At 38.6% G+C, this 23,129-nt stretch overlaps 1 protein-coding gene across 2 annotated transcripts in view; it reads right to left on the bottom strand.

Moving 5' to 3' along the window:
* fut8a (fucosyltransferase 8a (alpha (1,6) fucosyltransferase)) overlaps nucleotides 1-22,467 on the bottom strand; it is a 108,526-nt gene extending 86,059 nt beyond the window's left edge. Inside the window, exon 1 of one of the 2 annotated variants that reach the window (XR_013206710.1) lies at nucleotides 22,162-22,300. The gene's annotated coding sequence lies outside the window, so the exon portion shown is untranslated. Of the gene's footprint in view, nucleotides 1-22,161 lie in introns of both variants that reach the window. The other variant, XM_077239989.1, reaches the window with a different exon arrangement.
* Between the last annotated feature and the right edge of the window lie 662 nt (nucleotides 22,468-23,129).

The following is a 23,129-nucleotide window of genomic DNA, read 5'->3' as shown; positions in this document are numbered from 1 at the left end:
TTTAGGTTTAGGCTAAGTTTTAGGGCTGGATGATTTGACTATATAAATATATATATATATATATATACACATATACATACATACATACACTACTGTTCAAAAGTTTGGGGTCAATACGATTTTTTTTTAAAGAAATTAATACTTTTCTTCAGAAAGGACGCATTAAATTGACGCAAAAAGACATTTATAATAATGCAAAATATTTCTTTTTTTAATGAAATGCTTTTCTCTTGAACTTTCAAAGAATCCTGAAAAAAACGATTCATGGTTTGCACAAAAATATGAAGCAGCACAACAGTTTTCAACTGTGATAATAATGAGAAATGTTACTTGAGCATCAAATAATCATATTAGAATGATTTCAGAAGGATCATATGACACTAAAGACTGGAGTAATGAAGCTGAAAATTCAGCTTAGATCACAGGAATAAATTACACTTTACTATATATTCACATAGAAAACAGCTGTTTTACATTGAAATTATTTTTCACAATATTACTGGCTTTGTTTTGTATTTTTTTATCAAATAAATGCAGCCTTGGTGAGCAGAAGAGACTTCTTTTAAAAACATTAAAAATCTTACCGACCCCAAACTTTTGAACAGCAGTGTGTGTATGTGTATATTAGGGCTGGGCGATATGGCCAAAAAATCATATCTCAGTATTTTTTGCTTAAATGGCGATATACGTTATTCTTTCTACGTTTTTCTATTTGGATAAAGAAAATGTATTTATTTAAAAAAAAATGTTATTTCACATCCTGCTCAATGATATGCAAACAATGTTGATATTGAAGGATGTGGAAACAAATAGGGAATGTAATGTAGGCTATGCAATATATTATGTGCAAAAAGGTGGTTAAAATCACATTACATTCTAACTTTGTAACATTACAAACAAAAAACAAAAATAATGCTTTTGTTTTTAAAAATGACTAAAGGCTACACTAAAAATGAAAATAAAAACAAAAGCAAAAACTAATTATTTTAGCCTACATTTGATTACCCCATTATAATGATCACTTTCATAAAAATATACTTTACATTGTCTCCAACAACAAATATTTTAGTAATAAGTATTTTAGTCAGAATTATTGCGCTCGCCAGTTTTGCACGCATGCGCGCGGCGGCGCCCATTCACGGAAGCTTGAATTTTAGCGGAGATTCATTTGCAGAAGCTCGTCCTCTCCTGACAGTGAAATGGACATATTTGTTTAATTTGTTAGAAAATTTACAGATGGAGAATATACCTGTGAAATGTAAGTTAAGCACTGAGGAAAAGACCACGTCTCAAACGCATTAAACAGCGCCAGTATTTATCTTTCAGTCACTAACAGTAGGCTATCTGTCCGAGCATCTGACAGGGCAAGCTGCTTTAAACTTGTTAACTATCTTACCAGTTATTTTGAAGGGCTTAGTAAGACTGTTAAGTTAGCACTTTTAAACATCCGCTCACTTAAAAATAAATCACTTTTAGTCAACGACTTAATAACCACATACAACCTGGATTTTATGTTGCTAAATGAAACTTGGCTAGAAGAAAGTTGCAGTGCAACAGTCCTCAATGAACAGCCCCTCCTAACTTTACTTTTATGAGTGTCTGCAGAGCTGTCAGAAGAGGCGGAGGTTTAGCTGCTCTTAATAAAGATGTCTATCAATGTAAGCAAATATCATTTGGGAATTACCCGTCTTTCGAATATCTGGGTATTGTGTTAAAAGGTGCTCCACGCATTTTACTTATCATTGTTTACAGGCCTCCAAAATACTCTCCAGCTTTTGCTGAGAACTTAACAGAACTGTTATCAACAATTTCCTCAGAGTTTTAACATCCACATAGATAATGCAGAAAACAATATGGCAAAACAAATCAAAACTGTTTTAAAAACTTTTGATCTGACTCAGCATGTACATGGAGCCACACATAATCGTGGACACACTCTAGATTTACTTATCAGTAAGGGTCTAAACATTTCATCAATTGTTATTAAGGATGTAGCACTGTCTGATCATTTTTGTATTTTCTTTGATATATTGATCTCTCCTGCCATTGAAGCTAGATCTGTGTCTGTCAAGAAGAGATGCTTAAATGAGAACACTAGTGTACTATTTATGAAGGCTATATCTTTAACACCAAGCATATCTGCTGACTCTGTTGATTTTCTCCTTGATTCTTTTAACTCAAAAGTTAAGAGTGTAATTGATGATATTGCTCCTGTGAAAGTCAGGAAGAAGAGTGGCAGACAAAAAGCACCTTGGAGAAACTCAACAGCAGTGCAAAATATGAAAAGACAATGCAGAAAAGCAGAGCGCATGTGGCGGAAGACAAAACTTGTAGTCCATTATAACATCTACAAAGACAGCATCCATGCTTTCAATATGGAACTAAGCAAAGCTAGACAGACTTTTTTCTCGAATATTATAAACAGCAATATAAACAACACGCGCACTCTTTTTGCTACTGTAGAGAGACTGACAAACCCCCCAAGCCAGATTCCCAGTGAAATGCTCTCAGTGAGAAAGTGCAGTGAGTTTGCTTCTTTCTTCTCTGAGAAAATCAATAATATCAGAAAGGTGATCAGCTCATCCTTGAGTTGCGCTGGTGTCAGGCAGATCAGACAACAGCACGAGAAAGTAGCCACTATGTCTGATTTCGAAGAAATTGATGGCAAAATTTTGGAAGAAACCGTACAGCAACTAAAAACATCAACCTGCGCCCTTGATGCACTTCCCACATCTTTTTTCAAAAATGTGTTACACAGCTTAGAAGCAGATCTCCTAGAAGTGGTAAATGCCTCACTTCTCTCTGGGAGTTTTCCGACCTCCCTGAAAACTGCTGTTGTCAAGCCCCTCCTGAAAAAGAGCAATCTGGATAAGACCATATTAAACAACTATAGACCGATCTCAAATCTTCCTTTCATAGGCAAGATCATTGAAAAAGTTGTCTTCAATCAGCTGAACAAATTCTTAAGCTCGAATGGATACTTTGACCATTTTCAATCTGGTTTCCGACCGCACCACAGTACAGAGACCGCGCTCATAAAGATAATAAATGATATTCGCTTAAATACTGATACAGGCAAATTATCAGTGGTGGTACTACTCGACCTCAGTGCTGCATTTGACACTGTCGATCACAAAATACTTCTTGACAGGCTGGAAAACTGGGTCGGGCTTTCTGGGATAGTCCTAAAATGGTTCAGGTCATACTTAGGAGGCAGAGGTTATTATGTAAGTATAGGAGACCATAAGTCTGAGTGGACATCCATGACATGCGGAGTCCCTCAAGGCTCAATTCTTGCGCCACTCCTATTCAACCTGTACATGCTCCCAATGAGCCAAATAATGAGAAAGAACCAAATCGCTTACCATAGCTATGCAGACGACACACAGCTCTACTTATCCCTATCGCCTAACGATTACAGCCCCATTGACTCCCTTTGCCAATGCATTGATGAAGTAAACAATTGGATGTGCCAAAACTTTCTTCAGTTAAACAAAGACAAAACTGAAGTCATTGCGTTTGGAAACAAAGATGAAGTTCTCAAGGTGAACGCATACCTTCAGTCTAGGGGTCAAACAACTAAAAATCAAGTCAGGAATCTGGGTGTGTCTCTGGAGTCAGACCTTAGTTTCAGTAGTCATGTCAAAGCAATAACTAAATCAGCATATTATCACCTGAAAAATATTGCAAGAATTAGATGCTTTGTTTCCAGTCAAGACTTAGAAAAACTTGTGCATGCTTTCATCATCAGCAGGGTGGATTATTGTAATGGACTTCTCACTGGCCTTCCCAAAAAGACCATAAGACAGTTGCAGCTCATACAGAACGCTGCTGCTAGGATTCTGAGCAGAACCAGAAAATATGAACACATCACACCAGTCCTCAGGTCTTTACACTGGCTGCCAGATTACATTTAGGATTGATTTTAAAGTATTATTACTGGTATATAAATCATTCAATGGCCTAGGACCTCAATACATCGCAGATATGCTCAGTGAATATAAACCCAACAGATCACTCAGATCATTAGGATCACATCGGCTAGAAATACCAAGGGTTCACTCTAAGCACGGCGAGTCTGCTTTTAGCTACTATGCCAGCCGCAGCTGGAACCAGCTTCCAGAAGAGATCAGATGTGCTCCTACAGTAGTCACATTCAAATCCAGACTCAAAACACATCTGTTTAGCTGTGCATTTACTGAATGAGCACTGTGCCACTGTTCGTCCGACTGTTTGCACTGTATTTTATTTTATGTTTTAATTATTCTGATTTCTGTATTTTATCTTTTATTCTAAACTGTTTTAATTATTCTGATTTCTTTTGATTATTTTAATTTCTTCAATGTAAAGCACTTTGAATTACCATTGTGTATGAAATGTGCTATATAAATAAACTTGCCTTGCCTTGCCTTGCTTAATAAGCTTGTGTCATGTTTAGGACAAATTGTACTGTTCTTTCATTGTACAAACTCGATATACCGCCCAGCCCTAGTGTGTATATATATAGTGTGTATATATATATATATATATATATATATATATATATATATTAGGGGTGTAACGTTTCACAAAATTCACGGTTCGGTTCGATATGATACAGCAAAAAGAAAAATGCCAGAGAATTTATTAAAATTTATTAACAGCCTATTTATTAAAAGAAAAATTATTTTTAAATAAGGTTTTCCTACATCTTGAAACTTTTATTTTTATAAATGGGGGTAATCTTTGAAGGATGAACAAATAATGTTTTGGTCATCACATTAATAACATATAAATATGATAATATTTGTGTTTTGAAGTGCTGGAAAAAGATGTGTGATGTACTTGAAAGCATTTGACTATTTCTGCCAAACTTTCATGGTTACAGTGAGTGTTACTACAGTAAATCCATGGTGAATGTTGCTGATCTGTGGACTTAAAACCTATAACTAGTTCATTCATGGAACAATGTTTCTCCTGGTTTCCATGTCAGCGCTGTTTGATCTGTTAATAACGGAGAAATTTGAATGCTTCTCACTGGATCTTGCAGCGATGTTATTACTTAGTGGAGAATTCAAATGCTTTGTTTACTGGATCTCTCAGCGCTGTGGATAACAGTGTCGCTTGATCAAGATCGGCTCGCGCTGCACTGATGGTGATGGTCCAAACTGATAAACGATTTGTGAAGCACAAAATAATGAGTAGCGCAGTTTCTTTCCGCTTTCATTACGTTTGCCATTTGATGTTGCGCAACGTTGTGATGGTGGATTTAGGTCAGCAGGAAAAATGGTCCAACGAATCGTTCTGTTTGAATTGCGTTACCGATTACATGTATTGTTACACCCCTAATATATATATAACATTGATGAGTGATCACCCGGCTTTAGACCTACCTATATTGTATTTGCATGAAGCATTCACAGGCAAATTCTGCACAAATCGCCAATATCAGGCACATATAAATGCCAATATCCATTGGACACTGGATCTTTGGTAAGTTGTAAGGAACACTTATATCAAGTCCAACCTTTATTTTAAACTGATAATCGTTTGTTTTACTTGTGTTTTCGCAGTTTCATCTATTAAATCCAGTCATGCAGCAGGCTCTTTTGCCGTCAGTCCGGCGGAAAAGTGACATCAATGCATAGTATACCCTCTATTCTAAAGTCTAACCTTAACTAATTGAAAAAAATTAACAAAATTAAAACTTTGGTTCTGTATTGGAACTAAAGAAAAAAATTCTCCAAGGCACATATGTAATGGGCCACAACTCTTTGTCTGGAGGAAAAAATACAAACAAAAAACAGAGTGATGAATCGTTGAGGAGTTCGGAGACGCAAGTAACTCTGACACTCTGATCCATTGCCGAGGGCAAGAATGTGAAATGGAAAAGTTCTCATCAGGAGTGGAGAGGCCTTCTTCTGAGGAAATAAATGGCACCCACACCTCCAGCTCACGGAGAGGAAACAGAGAGATAATGAAACGGCAGGCGGATGTTTGTTTATCGACTTTTATGAATTCTATTTGATCTTTCTTCTGTCGTCACTTGTTGGCAAAAAAACAAAACTCCCTCGTGCCGCTGGTGCCGAGGGTGGGCAGGACAGCAGAGGGAATATGACAAGGAATGCAAGCAAGCAACAGATGGGAAACAGAGTGGCCAATTACACCGCGCTGTAAAAATGGCAGGGTGTGCGGCATGAGAGGAGGAGATGAGGTGATTCATTCAGACAAATGATACCTCTCTCACAAGCTGCCTCCTGCTAGAACAATGTATATGTCACGCCAGGTTTCCAGCTAGCATGCAAGGTAAAATGTAAGGGAATAAATGCAACATGCAAACCACAGAGGAGGCTGCTAATGAATAATGTTAAGTGATTTCAAATAAATGTTGTAGTGCCGTGCGGTAGGCCACAGGCGGTAAGAAGCTTTAGCGGAGCGCCTCTGTGATTGCGTCCCAAGGGCATTTCAACTGCCCTGAAATTCTATTTCCCAATGCCGAAAAGCCTGTTTATGCACGACTGTTAATGCTCACAAAAGATGCTCTGATCACACCAATAAACCGTGCAAATCACTGAAGCACCGAAACATTCATTCGCACCAAACTCCAGCATGCAGTGATGCAGAGTGTGTCACTAGGCACGCTGATTAGCATGGATGTCAGTGGAGCACTAAAGAGGGCAGCTCAGCCAGTGCCAGGTCCTCAGCAAAACAGACCCCATACAGTACTGCTGTCTGCATCATTTATGGACATTCATTCAGTCACATTCACAAATGATCAAAATTAGGGCTGGGCGATAAACGCTGTCATATCAAGATCACAATAAAAATGACATTGATAACGATGATAACCTCTGGATACTTTTACTCTATATGGATAAATATAGCAGCGTATCACACAGCAGAAATAAATGCGACAACAGCCAGTCAGTGCATGTCACTAATAAGTGATTTCTGCGTGTCTCTGTGTGAATGAACGGAGCATGTTTCGTCTGATACACAAACTCACATGTGACGCTCACAGTAATGGTGGGCGATAAGGCAAAAATATCATATCACGATTTTTTCAGGAAAATCACGATACACGATTTTTTATCATGATTCCTTTTCAAGTTGGTTTTACTATTTTGCAAGCGACTGAGCAAAACAGCCAAACTAATGTCCCTATTTTAAAAACAAAGCCTTAGGTAACAAAATATAAAATAAAAAGAATGGCAGACATTTAGGCCAAAATGCCGAAGGTAAAAATCTTTGTCATTATTTTCTGTTAATAAAAAAAAAAAGAACAAAAGATACACATACCCAACTTAATATACAAATAAAATGAACAGTGCTTTATTTTTCAGACACAGTAGGTGTATTTAGCAGTTGCATTGAAGAAAGTAATTAAATGAACAAATATGAAATTAAAACACTACATAGACTTCACTGTACAAATTATACATTGATTCTTATTAAAGCTACTATTTAAGTTCTCAGTCAGTGAGTGATTTTCTCTTTGTGTTTTGTTGTTTTATTAATATTAAAGGGTGTCACGGTCACCATCTAGTCTCCTCCACCTCCTCACTACATTTCCCAGCATCCTCCTTGACCCACACATGCACACCATCAGCCATCACCCGAATACTAATCCCCATCACCTGTCCCCACAACCTGCCTGCACTCAGCACAGCTAATCACCAGCACCATCCACAGCACTGCATTGTCTAGTCTTGTTTTACCTGTGTGTGTGAAACCTCCAAGACCTTTTATTTCCCGTGATCATCTCCTACGTCCTTCTTCAGCGATCCTCTCCAGCGTCTGTGTCCTGTGCTCTCCTCAACTTTGTGTTTACTGTTTGAACATTACTGTTAACTGTTTGTCTGCTCACTGCTGCTAATAAACACTTTCAGCTGCCCTTCTGTCTTCGGGTCCCTTTACCATAACAAAGGTATAGTTCTCCGAAAAATGAAAAACGTCAAAATTTACTCTCTCAAGTTGTTTTAAACCCGAATAAGTTTCTTTCTTCTGTTGAAAATAAAAGTTATTTTGAAGAATCTGGGTAACCAAACAGTTGAAAATATATTTTGTGTTCAGAACAAGAAAGTAATTTATACAGGTTTGGAACAATATTAGAGTGAGTAAATAATGACAGAATTTAAAAAAAATGTGTGAACTATCCCTTTAAGGACAAGGGGCAGCATGTTTACTATTAGGTTACTGACGCTTTAAGACCAGCACGCGATGCATCTAATATACACGCATATGACACACGCAGATTATTTCTTAAATGTTTGCTTTCAGTTTAGACATAGCTAACCATCCCTGTTTATATAAACCTTGTGTGTATTTGACAGTATTAGCGCAATGAGACTACTTAGTTCAGTAACCAGGCGCTGTTTGACTCGGCTTTTAGTTCTTGCGCTTCGGGTGTACGCGCTCAAAAAAGCGCACGTTAGAAAGCCGCATCAGCACCCGAATAAAATTAACTGGAAAGGCTTTGAAAGGACAATTCCGGCCAAAAAACTAACCATTGAGAACTTTGTAAGTGTACAGACAATTTAATAAGAAGATACCTTATAGAGACAGTGCACTTCGCGTATACAAGCATGTCTCGACCAGTCGAACCACGAACGCCGTGCTACGTGAGCTGAACTGTGACTATTGACCAGGATGTAGTACGGAGTTCATCTCTAAAGTTGCATACAACATTGGTATACACGTTTCTAACTTCAATAGCAAACTTCAATTTATTTGAATAAATATCAAAAACCTAAAAGGTGTGCATTATGCCTGACACCTACATGAACACTTTACAGTAGGTTTTATGACTAAGTCGTTCTCTTCAAATGCTATTGAAGTTAGAAACGTGTATACCAATGTCGTATGTAACTTTAGACAAAGAGTATAGAAGTACAAAGAGGCGAAACTCAATAGAACGTTCCATTGCAACAAACGCGCCTATGCGCAGAGCAGCAGCTCCGCCATTTTGGACTGAACGCAACACAGCTGTCATAGAATTGAACGATACCGGTTCCAATTCAAAAGCGGTTAATGGAACTAAATAGTAGTTTCTAGTATTTAATACCTCTATAGCCTAAACTAAAACGGCGTGTTGAATGATGTACAACAAAATAATGCTTATGGATCGGTTTATAATAAAGCAATTTCGTCATAGAGCATGACGCTGTCGAAAAGGCTATTTATTTACCCCAATAACTTTTGGGGATAACTCCCGTTTTCATACACAGCACAATTTTAGAACACTAGTAACAACAGCCCATGTTCCTCATGAAATGATTAACAAATTCATTGAAAAAGCCAAAACATAATGAACAGTGAGTAACGTTAGGTGAAAGGGACAACACATTAGTCAAGAGAGAATATTTAATAGTAATAGAAGATCGTCACAAAATAAACAGTAATAAAATTGGTGATGGTAAGTAGATCACATCATTTCTGCCTGTATTAACTTACACACAACAAATCAAACATTGTGCTAGTAAAGTGCACACATTTACGTTACTACAAATAGAATGGCAATGGTAAGTATATTAGCTGTTCTAACGTTATATGTTTTAGTCTTTAGTTTTATTATAATTTAATTCATCTTGACTAATAAAAACTTTGTACAACATGTTACATTTGATACAGAAAGAGAGAGTTAATGTACAGATGACTTAGCTTTAAAACTATTCTGTAGCGCTTCTGTTTGGGCTGTGACAGTTGTCGATTTTGGGTCCGTAATATATGATGGATTCTGACTCTATTGAATAGTTTCACCATGTATACAAGAGTGTTTTTGCTCTTTTCCTTGTCACACACAACTTCCCTGCACTCACTGTTGTACATCCATGCCGCTATTTACGTATGGAGACGTACGTACGCTGCTCACTTTAACGGTAATAAAAACCTTTTCTACTTTACCTCTCTGGATCTTAGGGAATCTATGAAATGCTAGTTGATTGGTTGTACACTGGTAGTTGTTGCAGTTGATGGCAGAACACTGTTTTCTTTGTTTCCAATTATTTCCAGACATTATGCTGTACAGTTGTGCTAACGGTAAAACCGTTGGTTCAGTCCAAAATGGCGTCAGCAGCGCCATCTAGTGATTGTTACCAAAACTGCAACGGAGTTTCGCCTCTTGTTACTTCTATACTCTTTGCTTTAGAGACGGTCCCTAAATGTGCGACTGTCCAATGTCAAGCCAACTTTATGCCAGTATATCACTTTACACACACCCTGACGAAGGCACATATTCGCAACGCGTAGGTGTATCTGTCACCAATTTTAATGTTAAAAGCCATGATCTAATAAAGGCTTTTTATACTTTTTTCTACTTTTTTCTAAGTCGAGTGCCTTGGAATATTTTCTGTTTTTGAGCATAATTATCCCAAGCAACCAAAGAGCACCGTGAGTTTACACCCTGTGTAGCACTTCGCTTGCATTTTTTGCTGTGATGAAACTTTGTGCGTTAAGTTCATATTCTGAGTCCATCTGCTTCCCAGCCCATAAAAATCCAAGCCCTAAAAATACAATGCATTAAAATGCAAGCATGGTTAATGCAATGCCTATTTTTTTAAAGGGGTCATATAATGCCATTTTTGTACAAGTTAATATGAATCTTTAGGGTCTAAATGAAAACTTTGTAATATACTTTTATTAAAAATTCTCATTAGTATTTTAATCAATTCTCGCCCAGGGCAACTGGAAGCTGCTAGGGACTGGAAGATGCTGGCTGATCTTGATCAACGGCATATTTTTCCACCTGAGATTGCCACCACTAACCTACGACCAGATATTGTTTTGTGGTCTGGATCAGCACGCATTGTTCAACTGATAGAGTTAACAGTGCCATGGGAGGATGCGGTAGATGAGGCATATGAGAGGAAGAAATTGCGGTATGCTCATCTGGCCACTGAAGCAAACAGCGAGGATGGAGAGTCCAGGTTTATCCAGTGGAAGTTGGTTGTCGAGGTTTTGTGGCACACTCTACAACCCGGTTCCTCAGAGACATCGGATTCAGTGGCCAAGAGTTGCGTCGCACAGTAAATAACTTATCTGAAGCAGCACAAAGGAGCAGCAACTGGCTGTGGTTGAGACGGAAAGATTCTAGCTGGCTGTGTACAGGCCGCCATTCTACGGTTTCGTAGAATTCTTGAAAACTTGAAGAGTCTGTTGGTTTATTTGTATAGGTTGTATAGTATTTACAGTCATTACGTTCCTGTGTATATTGCTTGAATGACGGGTGGTTGGGCAGATATTGTGTTTTGCGGTAGGTGGTATGCCATACGGAACCGTTGCCACTGAAACTGCATATTAACGCACCAGTGGGCCTCGACAGCCTTAGTCAAACGGGTTGGCGCGTATGGTTGGGTTGCGGAGAGATTGTGAGATTGTGGTTAGGTCTCAGCAGCAGGAGGGATGTAGAGGTCAGTAAGCTGGGCTGAGTTGAGTGGGGGACGGAGGGGGGTGACTCTGGGACGCCAGAGTCACTGTCGGCCCTCTTGAGGTGTCGTGGGCTAGTCAACGAAACACTGAGGACGGAAGGTGCCCACTTGAAGACCCTAGAGATGTCCCCTAATCAGCTCAATCCAGACGGTTGTCATGGGGGGACCGCACTATGGTTGCAGCCGTTGTGTGTGCTGACGCGTGTTAACACTAGACAGAAGGAGATTTACATCACCATATGGAAAGAAGCGTAAATGGATGGAGAAGCATAGGTTACTGTAAAGCTATGTCTTAGTTGGTGCTTATCTTGCCGAAAGCCGAGTACAAATCAGCATGAAGTTTTAACATCTACTCTCGTGTAATGGAAATCTTAAGAAAACACTAATTTTACATGGTCAAAAACAGCTCTGTTTTCAGCACGCCGTTTCAGTGTATATGCCTTTAAATGATAATGAGCTTGCTGACTCCGCCCCTCTGTTCTTTGGGGCGTTTTTGACAACGCACGTGGAGTGTTGCCTTGACAACAGTTGATGGTATATTTTAGCGAAAGAATGGCAGCGGGAGTCTCTGAGGACACATCTGTAGTGTTGCCATTCCAATTTGAACCGGAGTCGGACCCGGAACAAGATGACGCCCCCGAAGAAGTTCGACCATTAAGGCTCGAGCAAGACGTTTCTGAATGGTTGGTTAACATAATGTCACTTTGATCTATTTTGTATGTAGCCTACTGTAAGGGTAGAGTAGTGGGATACAAACGCTATGTGTTTACTGTATAGGTTAGTTCGTTGACAGATTTATGTTGAAAAAAATTTTTTGTGGTAAATGTAGGCTTGTCAGTGATGCGTAACGTTATCTCAGTGTTCGGTACAACTATCGTGACTGAAACATGTCCTGTCATGTCAGTAATGATTCTAGCAGTAACTGATAGTTGAAGGATACCTAAGAATTTGTTGTATGTTTATGTTTAGTGCAGTACAAAAATGTTTTATGTTAAGCAAAAATAAGAGATCAGATAACATCAATTACAGTATTAATAGTCTTGAATCATGCATTTGCTAGATGTAAACAATATTGTGCCGGTATTGTGTTACCATTCATCTTCATGTAGTTATAACTGTTTGTTTTTTTTACATTACTTCTTAATCAGTAACATACCAGTAAACCAGGTGTAACTTAGTGTTAGCACGTTAACTGTAACACCTGCGTACATAGTTTTTAATAACACAATAACCATAATGCGTTGTTCATTATAAACGTGGGATTATTAATTATATTCAGAACGTCGTAACATAGAATACATGCCGTAATGTACCCTGAGTGTAAACATTAGCCGCATTCATCGTGAAGCGTGCAACTAGTAAAAGGTTAATAAAACATTATAGCAGCTACTCACTTCTTCAGGAGGTGCAGCAGGTACACGAATATACCGATTCCTTTTTCAGGAGCAGCTTCTTAGCAAAACCAGCTTTATACTGACCCTCGTTTAAAAAGCAGTCTGGTGAGAAATGATTCGCGCAAACATGAACGCATTTACGTTGATAGTGGGGAATATTCTCATCGTAAACAAAACTCTGAAACACTGCTGTCAATCAACAACCGTGGGAGGGGCGTCACGCGCCGTGTGACGACACACGGTGAAACGGCTCGATTTGAGACAGGGGAATACATAAAAGGAGATTAAAACAAAAACACTGGATGGATTTTTATCATTATATGATGGTTGTGTACAGGCACTGCCAACACACATTGCAGTACAATCAACTTGTAAAAGTGCGTACCATTATATGACCCCTTTAAGTAGTGCAATTCAACAGGCTTTTTTGTTTCAAAAACATTTGACATTATTTTACTTCCATATAAATGAACGTTATGATAAATATTGATATCGTATGCATGATATGGAAAAAAATATTGTGATCACCCAGCCCTAATCACCTAATCAAGATTTTAATGCTTGATCCCAATCGCTTCCTTCCTGTTCTTTTCACTCCTTTTTTATGATCTCATTGTTATGAGACTGAACAGTGACCAAAGTCCTCATGCACTTCTTTACAATATATCTTTCAACAATGTGTTCAAGGTTGAGCGATAAGGTTGGCCAGGAGGCAAATATGGCAGGTGCCATTTATCATATGTGTTTTTGTGCCTTGCAAATGTAAATGTTTGGTTTTCTATTATTTCTGTTCATCTTGTAAGTATCAGTTAGAATGGATTGATAACTGTAATTATCAACCCATCACAGTATGCTATTGTTCTCCAGCAAACATGTTTATGAATTTATAGCTGTCATGGAGTTAAATTATTGCTTACTGCATAATTTGAATGTACTGTTGCAAATTAAAAACTTAATTAATTTGTTTTGAAAAGGAAACTTTGAACAGACATTATAAAATACACTGGGCATATATTTATAAGGGGAAATTCAATTATATATATATATATATATATATATATATATATATATATATATATATATATATATATTATAGAGAAGCAATATATATATATATATATATACACACACACACACACACAGTGACAATGCCTGGCTAAATAATGTGTTTGTTGTCAGTATTACTCTTGTCAGTCAAATCTCTTCAATACCCAGAAAAGGTTAATCAGTTTAACAAATGCATTAAGGGGAATATACCCAGCTAAACAATTTTGCATCATCATATATCAATGTACACTTAATAAAATTAAAAGTCTTGCTGAACAAATACAGAAAAATCAATGTCCACTAAATCTTATAACGTATTCTGCGTGTGAAACCAAAGTATGTTGTAATTGGCATGAGCGGCAATCCCACTCTTGATCCCAATTAAGACAACCTGTGCCTTTTCAACACAAAAGGGCTTGCCACAACACTATGAGGATTAGCGAAAAATTAAGTCGACAAATCCACTGATCAGATTATCTCTCCGAACAGGATCTTCTCCGCCTTGCACGCCTCTCGCTGGCACAGGATAATGCTACTCCATGGTGTCTAAACTGAAGTCGATAACCTGGCTCAAAGATGCCGCTCCACAAATAGTCGATTTCAAAGTGAATGAAAGAAGGAAGGAAGAAGCAACAGAGAGATGAACAGAGTAAACGGGAGGTTAAAGAAAGGGCACTGTTACCAAACAATTTGTCCCCTGCACATTTAGGGAAAAGAAAAAGAGTCTGCCGGGCTGTACTTTTTCTCTGCTCTGCTAAAAAATGATGGAAGTGATGAAAAGCACAGAACCCAGAATGTGACTTATCTCCACTGTCTCTGTCATCAGTGTCACATAAGGTTTACACCTCTGGCTCTGTACCAAATTAGCATTCGACTCATCCTCTGCCCTGTGCTACGCTACTAAAATCCACCGGCAGCTGATAAACACTGTGATCATAGCACTTGGCCAGCGGTTACATGGCCTTGCCTTGCAATAGTTTGTAAGGAATAACTGATGATGCATAGGGACAAAACTGCAAGTAGCATGTTGACATGCAAACTGATGCATGTGAAGTATAGCAGTATGAAAACTTTCAAATTGAAGCTTTCGATGACAACTTAATTTAGCTTTCTGGGTCAAAACCAGTTGCGGTTTTCTGACGATTTTGTTATGTGTAGGCGGCAGAGCCCACCTGAGCCGAACCCCCGGGCTAACAACTCTACTTAGTGGGTGAGGGCCAGCTGGGCTTCTAGCCAAAAGGTATAGTCAAGATTTGCACACAAAACCAACAACGAGTAACACTTAGTGTTCAATTCACCCTATGTAAATAGCAATGGAGAGAAGCAAATATTTTACTAGTGCTCCAAGTGCTAAGGTTCAAACAGGAGGGTCTGGAAACGTCTTATCAGACATTCCCTATAATATTCCATAGTACATTTTGGTTTCAGCTGAGTGGGGAAGCAATTTTCAGAGGGCATAAATGGGAAAAGAAGAAAAGAGAAAGAGACAAAGAGATAGCAAGAGAGAGGGGGTAGACTGGGACTTACAAAACCACACTCAATACATTTGTGTCCTGTGAGGTTTTTGGACCATCTGTTTTTCTTCACACCCCAATGGCAGGGGACAGAATGGGACAAGCACATATTCTGACCCAGGATGGCATATAAACCAAGTGACTGTAAGGAAGCAAGTGCTGATTTAAGCTAAAGTGAAGGTTCTGTGCATTACCCACCATGTCTCCTGCAACTGATAGACTGTATCATGTACTCTTGAGAGTCTGTATGTTTGAAACTGTTAAAGGTGAAATCCAATCATGCCAAACCCCTTCAATCCTCTTATGACAATCCCCCACCCCTGATTTTTGCATAAAAGGGATAACAACACTGACATAGAGTCCAGCTCTGAAAATCATCAGTCATAGCCATGCTTGAGCTTGACCCATCTCAATCGGATGACTTTTGGGTGGTAGCATTTAGTGGATGAGATGCCCTCACTCTGCAAATTGGGTTTGTTTAATAACGTTTAATAGACATTCTATCTGCCCTCTGATCCTACCTCTGTTGCTTTTTATGCAGATATCCATCCATCGCTGCGAGTACCGCAGAAATGCTTAATTGTCCCAGAGAAGCCATTAGCATTCCACGAGGCATTAGGGATGCCATTGAGCATGCTCCAGTTGAGCTGAGACAGCAGTTTCCCTCAGGTCAGTGGTGAGCAATGCAGACTACAGGACTGGATGCCTCAAAAATGCTTCCATCATCCTTACCTCAGACATAAGACCCCTGGGTTTTTTAGCCTAAAGCTTATAGATAGATAGCCTATTATATGTATAAAAAAACAGAGGGGTACAGTAAATCACTATTTTTTGACAGAATTTGTTTTCCAAACAACATTTGACTTACAATAAGTAGCAGAAGACTGATTTGAATGGGAATGACATCTCTACTCAGATGGGAGTCTGAACGTGGTCTTTAGAAAATGTGCAAGCATTATTAAAAAAATTTAGTTTTTGAAAAGGTACTTGAAGGTGCAGAAGGTAGTGGAGTGAGATATTTCGTTTTACTTCAAAGTAAATGAGAAGAATTGTTGTGAAAAAAAAGTATTCCACAATCACAGACATTTCTATCCAGGTGGGAAAGATTTCTCAGAGAACCACAAAGTTCGTGGTCCTCAGAAGACCGCAAGTTTTACTGAGGCTGTGTGAGAAAAAACAGTCGTGTCCAATTTGGATGAGATCACAGAAATTATGTTTTATTAACAAAGTTTGGGAGGAGCACGTTCAGATAATCAACTCAATTAGCATCAGGAGGTATACAGCAGACATACCTCCATTCTATGACAGTTTTCCAGCATCCCTCCATTACCCCAGCTCCTCACTTCACACTATTCCTATCCCAACCTGGGATGGGGAAGTAGTGTTGTTTTTGGCGGCCTGTTTTAATTTTAGTTTTAGTCTATTCTTTGTGTCAAGTTTCAGTCAACTAAAAGTCTGAGCATTTTATTCTTATTTTATGTTAGAAGCACACACACATAAATTGAAATAAAAATTATCGGTCCCTTTCTCTGTGTCTGGCTTAACTTTATTTGTTGTCGTTTACGCTAACTCACCACAGCTGCATCTTCTAAAAAATGCCGCGAGTGGGGCTTGAGGAAGTGACGTCACCTGCGTCTGCGCAGTGCGACCTGATGCAGCCCCTGAAGTGAGACCCAGGAAACAGAAATACTGCAAAATAATAATAATAATAATAACGCGACTAAACAAGACGATAAAAACGTTATAACGTTTTGTCTCGTCTCGTTTTGGTCAACGAAAATGATGAGATATTTTAGCACAGTTTTTATGTTGTAAACCACATTTAGTCTCGTTTTTATTCGTCAACGACATTGCATTATACATTTAATTATACACATCGTCACATGACCAGCCTTTTCGTCACGTGATAAAGGTTCATTGACGGCATTATTTAGTCATAATTTTCATTGACAACACTATGGGGAAGTACTCTGGGTTCTGAGCTCAGAGCCCTCCCCTCGGACAGCACGCCAAATACGCATAACCTTTACTCTATTTAATTAAATGTAAGTGTGAACTCGTGAAAAGTACACATGCGAAAAACAAATTTACCTGACCTCTTTTATGGAGTGTGTGCCAGAGGGTGTGTCGAAGTTGGGTAGGACATAACTCTGGTGGGACAAGGTGTGTTTGCTGGCACAGATAGGGTGAATAATGATAGCAAAAACTAAATACATTACATTCTATTGTAATTCAGACAGTCAGAGCGAGGACCTGCTGAAAATAACCTGGCTTCTGAGACGGTTAAAGTCTATTTCTGTTACTAGTTTTCCCCCTTTTTCTTAATTAAAGTAACTGTGGCCTCATTGTCTGCATGTAGCTTAAGCAGAGGACACATTATTGTGCAAACTGCGTGCCTCTGGGTTCTCAACTCTAAAAAAGGGTCTGAGTTCAGTTTATTGAGGACTATTCAGAGAGAGTCTACCAACTGCCTTTGCAGAAATGCATTTGGCACAATCGCTCATGTTCTTCTATCTGCAATGGCAAGGGCATTAAGAACTTTGGGAGAAAAGCTGTGTCTTGCAACAAATTTCCCATGGTTTAAATGAAGCCCTGCAGTAGGTAATCATTGACTATGCTACTGCAAATGCACAGCTTTGGGGAAAATATACCCATTTAATCATTCAGACCATACGTTTATGCAAAAACATAATTTTTCTGCAGGGGTCAAACGAGGTGTGTGGTCGGTGTAATCCTGACCCTTCCTCTCCTTGTGTGTGGGCAAAGGCAGTGCAGTTCCCCTGCAGCTGCCAAAGCGATGCTCCACATTACAGTGTGGTATTTATAGCCGATGAAACAGCTCTTGTCGTTGGCCACTGTCATCTCTGATGGGCGCAAAAGCAGTCAGCTAAGAACCTACCAGCAAAATTCACACAAATGCACAAGCATCCACACACACTGACTTTTACAATCTCCAAAGGGCTCTGAAGAATGACTCACAGTCTCCCTTGTCCTGGGAAAGAGAGAGTAAGTAAAGACAATGACTGGAACGCTCTTCCTTGCAGCCCATTGCCGCAGAACTAGAATTAGAAAAGAGTGAGTTCAAATGTTCATCATGTGGAAGGCTACATGGTCTGCCATTAGGATCCCTGCCAAAGATTTCATCCATGTGATAATCCCACCCCACCGCAGCTACTTGCTTCATCATCCATCTCATGCAAACACACACACCTGCACTTGTACATGCTAGTCCCTGCCGCCAAATCCCACACCTCTCTGCCGTTCCAATCAAAACCTATTGGGAGAGATTTTCCATCTCCTGCTCAGAGAGACAAACTACACTATCATTAAAACTGATCAGAACCTCTTTATCCCTGCCCACTGCCCACATTGCTATGGAAACTCAGCCAAGAGTAGTCACCTGATATTGGCAGAATAGAAGAGATGAGCAAGGGGAGCGGGGGAGGGGAATGAGATTCCCTTCACTCTAGTTTGATCCGTGATTTTGAGCTTTATTACAGCCCCCATCCTGACCTTCACTTCACAGCATGGGGCGAATGTATGTTAAAAAAAAGTAGCAAAGCCCTGCACTCTATTACTCCTCCATTCAATCTCAATAAAACAAGCATAAACCTGAACCGTCTTTCCCTGAGTTAATAATTCTTCTTCATAATTCATCCCAGGAGACAATTATCTATTTAGGACATTATTATATTTCTCAGTTCATTACTCAAATATGACAAATGTGACAAGACAGACATGTATGCAGATGATTTCCACTAGGCAAATTGTCCTGTTACATGATCATGTGACTACTGTGACATGTGCAGTCACCAAATAAGTGTCATTAATTTAAGTAACACAAAACAAAACCTATATGTGCAAATATACCTTGGGATCAGGTTGGAAGGTGAAACTACACATTATGGAAATCTCATAACCACATATTAGGTATTCAAGTTAATGTTTCACGAGCATAATTGTGTGAGCAGTGTGAGTCAGTGCAAAACATTCATGGAGCAGAAACAGCAATAAGTCTCCAGGTGCCTATGACAAATAAATACATATTTATGGTTCATTTGTGAGTCTTTGATTGATCGAAGAGACCTGAGATTAAAAGAAAACTTTCAAGAGACATGATCACACGCTACTAAAAACTTACATGAATGTAAAGGTTTATAAAACACTGGAGTAGAGATAAACTTCACTTCAGCAAGATAAGGCCACATCACACACTGACATATGAACTTTATAACAGCCAAATGTTTTCATCTAAATATGAACACTCAGGTAGGCCTGCCCCCAAACAGTCGACTAAATGTTAGTCGACAAGAAGAGATATAATCGACCAAAATTGTATTGGTCAGTTTGTCGCAGAAAAAAAAAAAACTCCACAGGAAGTGGCAACTTCACATCCGCGAGGGAGTGATCTTTAACGGCAGGTCCTTGTGGTTTTTATAGGATGTTGTGCAGGAAATCCAAAGGTTTGTCTATCATCCATCAACATCAAATATGGCTTGTCATTTGAAACAAACAAGTAGTAGCGACTACTCTGTTTGTGTATTTAAAAAAAATAATTCCCAGAAAAAGTACCCTGGCTAAATGAAGCTCCCCTTAGGGAAGTTACAGGCACTGCCATTGGCAAAGCCAGCTCTAAGGACCCTGGCAAGTAAACATAGCAGAGTAGTGTCGAATTAATTCTCGTTTGTCTGACTTTAATGTTAAATGTGAAGGAGTGACTGCTACCTGACCCATAAAAATCGCTTTGTTTGGTTTAATCTAATCGTCAGGCTGTATTCAGTCAATATTTTTTATTTAAAACCAGATAACCACTTTTATGGTTACTTAACTATATTTTCCAGTTTATTTCTTTAAACAATGGAAAAGTGCTAGACTGAAACCTGGTATTTATAGTATACTGTAGCTATAAGCTATGATATTTACATATTTGAATGAAATGAAATGCTCATATTCTTGTGTTCTGCTGTACATCTGATCTAAGGTCAAATGCAATGCAAATCAACTGATACAAGAATGATTCAGAAAGCAGTTTATTTTTTTTTATGAGGACCATCTGACTTTTGGAGGAGAAACATCTCATCATCTCTTAACAGAAACCTAAGCTTGTGAACGTATTAATTATCACAGCAGATTTAATTATATCATTAATTCCAAGTCAAGCGAAATAAGCTGCCTCAACGCAAAAAAACACTATTAAAGATGTATGAATGTTGAGAGATTGCACACGAGTCCAAGTACTGTAGACTTAATAACGCACTTGACTATGAAAGCTTGTTATCGGTGTATGCTTTGAAAAGCAGGGACTGGGCAGAACATCTGTAAAACACATTGATTTTACAAGGCTCTTAAGTGAGGCAAATGTTTTCTGAGCATCGATTAAAACAGCAGATGACATGACGGGAGATAAAAACCACAGAGTAGCCTTAAAAGAGTGAAGCCAAATTGTTATATGATGATAATTAATGGTGCCCAATCCTGTAGTGTGTCTAATGGGTGTGATAGTAGATTAAGTAAGGAAGAGCACTGGAGGAGATACCTATGATGTTGAAATATGCTACTGTAGGTAGACAGCTCACTTTCTCAAATTCAGATCCCAATGCAGTTTAGAAACATTAGCTTAAAGCTATGAAGAACAGCAAAATGACTTGTGGGAACTGTGTTAGGAAAAAACAATCATCATCATAATAAGTGGTTTGTATTGTTGTAATAACAGGCAGAGACGTATATAAATGCCATCATCATACTCACATTCACACATGATTCATGCACTATATTCAAAATAAGTCATACATTAGAGCTTTGTTTGGGAAACTAAATTTTGTACTGATCTTTTTTCTTCTTTTTTTTTTGCTCAATTGATTCATTGAAAAGATAAACCAATCAAACGAATCGCTTATTTACAAATCTTTCCATTTTCTTCAGGTAGTCTCATGCACACTCCATGAAGAACCAAGACGGATGTTAAGATTTATGGGAAATAATGTCATTCAGTTCCTCACCAATTTGCCATAAACACAAAATATTGAGTCATGTAGACTACCTTTATAACACATTTATTCCAATTTTGAGGTTTGACATCTTCAGTCCCCATTCACAGTCTTTTGACGGAAACTACATTCTTCAAAATTTCTGCTTTTGTGTTCCATTGCGGGGTAGTCATAGAAGGAACAACATGAAGTAAATGAAATTTTATTTTATGTTGTTAACTATTTATTTAAACACCATCTGCAGTCGTCAGTATCACGCTGCCTTCTTCCTAGGGGTCTAAAAGTAAACACTACGATTTCTGCAGTGGCTTCACGTTAACTTGCCTTTCTACCCACATAAACATGGACACGCTCCTGCTGTGGTGTCTTCTGCTAAATGTCTGGCTAACGTACCGGACATTTACGCTAAACCACTTCAACAGCCCTGATACGAACCATTTAATAATTTAATAATTTATTCAGTTATATGAGTGTGGTAGATTCGTTTCCACTATATGGTGTGGATTCGCTGAAAGTAGGTTTCCTATATTTGGCACAACAATCATTCGCAATCGTCTTCCCCTCGTCCTAGTACATAAACACAGTATTCATTGTGTCCGTGCTCGTAATGGCAACAAAATGACAGTCTGACCAGAGCATACTTCGGTATCACCGCGCGAAAACACAATGCGCTCGAGCTGCAAACCTGACCGTTATGTTTCCCGTTCAGCAGTCGAGGGAGCTAGCAACAGGCCGGGATGGAGCGAACTCGCCGGCGAGAAAAACACCGTTTTCCTTAACGTAGTGCGGTCGTATATAACGGCGACACACTTACCTTGATTTGGCCACGGTTACTTGTATCTCCACAGCGCGTATGTTTTAATGTAAGGGATGCTTAGCGAGTCGTGGCGGAAACAGGAACTGGGGAGACTGACTGCTGCTGTCTGAATTCTCGCTGCTGACTTGAGGAGGCTGCTCGCTGTCACTGGGCTGCACTGCGCATGCGTGTGTCAGATCACCACGATACAAGTGCTCCTCAGCAATGAATACAATTTCTTGAAACTCATTATTCATGGTTTTGCCAGCGTAATTGTACTGATTTTCTCCGTGCAAATGTGACAAATAGTCATTTCACTAGGCCTAATAACACCGCAGACAAAGCAATTTAATGCGACCGATTGTGTGGGATTGTATTAAAAAAGTAGGAAAGCCTACTATTATGCAAATATAACACACTCTCGGGTAGGCCTATATATTAATAATACATGTTAGATTTCTAATAAACGTCCAGTCTAACATCAGGCTCGAAAGTCTAATGTTCAGTGTTTCTATGCTGAACAATGTATTGGACATTGGATTCCTGTCCATAATGTTTGTCACTGTTTATAGAATCTTTATATTTTTAGAGGCTACACTTGCATAGCCTATTTACAAAGATACTTCAAGTTTTGTTCTCAGTATTTAATTTTTAATTGTTCTTTTTTTAATTTGTGATCATCATAACAATTGTAGCTTCGATATATATTTTAACAAAAAACAAGGATTAAAGTATTTTAACACGTGAAAAAATTTTTTGTTTTGAAGCCCATTTCTACCAAAAAGTAAAATCATGTAGGCTACTATAGGCCTATGAAATAAAAAGTTTGAGATAAACGTCAAAAGTATGATAAACAATTATGACTTTGTATCTCATAATTTACTTGTTTGTCATAATTACTTTTTATATCATAATTTCAACTTTTTATGTCATAATTAGGCCTATGATTTAGCAAACCATGATATTTTTTATGTGTCGGAAATGGG

Source organism: Siphateles boraxobius, unplaced genomic scaffold, assembly GCF_051911475.1.
Source record: "Siphateles boraxobius isolate OS27281-9 unplaced genomic scaffold, OSU_SipBor_1 22, whole genome shotgun sequence".
Taxonomy (NCBI): domain Eukaryota; kingdom Metazoa; phylum Chordata; class Actinopteri; order Cypriniformes; family Leuciscidae; genus Siphateles; species Siphateles boraxobius.
Note: the sequence above shows the minus strand (reverse complement) of the source record. Positions and strands in the feature narration are given on the sequence as shown.